A 2,007-nucleotide genomic window follows, 5' to 3' on the forward strand; every position below is an offset into this window, starting at 1 on the left:
GCTTCATTGTAAGAATTTATTTATTTTACCATCCTGGGTAGTATAGCATGCATACCTCTTTTGTTTTCAATGAAATTTAATTAAATAAAAATCTAAATGAAATTCTCCATTTGATGTCATTTTCATCTGGAATTTACTGATTCTTTCAGTATACATTATTAATAAACAATCTAAATTTTATGTCTCTTCCCATTTATCTTTAGAGCCTTCTAGGAAGATGTGAAAATGATGAGCACAGTAATTCAATATAACAATGTAAACTTAACATTTCTCTTTCACTGCAGTAATTTCGGGACAAAAAAGTTGGCAAGAAGCTGCTTGTCCATTTGGGAAAAATTCACCTGAGTATATTTTCTAGGAACCAATAACAAAGGCAGCATTGGTATCAGAAGTAGAGTTCATTGGTAATGGTTAATAATTACCTTGAGGTCAGAGATGATTTGCCGCATTAGGTGATTTGTATAATATACTGAAGCCTGTTGGCAGTTCTGCTCCATCCTACAGGGTTACTATTATTCAGGGTGGACTTGATAGCCACAACAACAATGAAAATACCCACAGCATAGCTGATTTGAGACTATCAATAGAATGCTATTCAGTGCAGAGTTGAAAAAGTGCAAGTATAACTTCTCTTGAGAGACTACTAATTCAGTACAACTGTGACCACAATTTAAAATAAAATAAAAAACCAGTTGTGGGTGGTATAATAGGGAAAATAAAGCCCTCTTAAATTATTCTACTTGAGATTTCACATTAAATGTCAGTCTCAAATTTAATGCTATCCTTAAAAAAATTTTTTTTCCAAAAAACTAACGTTTAAAGTTCATTCTTCAGGGATTATCATACTAAATCATTTTCATTCCACCAACAATTTCAAGTGTATTTGACAAAGGGACAGATGGCCTAAAGTGAGGAAATGCTCTACATATTATATAAGGAAGCATGCAAAAAAGGAGGAAAATGGCCTCAGAAAAGCTATGCTTCATTAATTTAGTCTTTGCCTCCAACTACTCTTTTCATAGCTACCATTTAAAAAAAATTCCTTGATGAGTGCTCTAGGATAAGAATTACAATAGAATATAGATGACAAAATACCATAATAAATTGTGCAATCATATAATTTCTACCATTATTTTTCACTGTAATCTATACTACATGACCATGTACTTTAACCAGTTTTTAATGTGGAGATATATTAATACACTTTAAATGCCTTATATTTCCATTTAGGGTGTCATTTATGAACATATGAAACATATTAATGATTATAAACAAACTCAAGACTCACTGCCATTAAGTCCACACTAACCCTATAAAACAGAGTGGAACTGGCACAGTGAGTTTTTGATATGAAATTGTTATGGAAACAGAAATTCTCATCTTCAACCCACATATTGAGGTTAATACTAACCAATAAAACATTTCACATCTTGCACCAATTACCTATTAGGAAGCTTTTAAATTATCAGTGATTTAGATACATTAAAAAGAGTTGTTCATTCATCATCACAATCAATTTTAAAATATTTTCCTCATTCTTGTACCCATCATTATTACTCCTCAATTACCTCTTAACCTCCTTTCCCATAATTCTAAGGAACAATTAACCCAGTTACTGTGTCTATGGGTTACCTATCCTGTATGTCATATAAATGAAGCCATGTAAAAAATCCAACAAAGACAACAAAATAAAACACAGAAAAGCCTCAATCCAAGAACCAGCAGAAGATAATAGTAACTAGAACAAATAAAATCTATCTCAAAGGAAAACAAATGGTAACGTGTTAAATTTTAACCTAACCCAATGCACAGTAATCCACTTTCCAACACACTCTGTCTGAAAGCAAGACTATTTACGTCCCTGGAGTGGTATGAGGGGGTTCTATGGATGCTCAATCTGTGTGAGGACTCTAAACATGTCTTTTTATTGTCATTTTGATTGTTTCCTGTATGATATTCTTGATGGCATCCCATAGCTTGTCATGTCTTCTATCATTTGTGTTCAAT

Source organism: Echinops telfairi, unplaced genomic scaffold, assembly GCF_000313985.2.
Source record: "Echinops telfairi isolate 266 unplaced genomic scaffold, ASM31398v2 ScPeMD7_2186;HRSCAF=2738, whole genome shotgun sequence".
Lineage (NCBI taxonomy): Eukaryota > Metazoa > Chordata > Mammalia > Afrosoricida > Tenrecidae > Echinops > Echinops telfairi.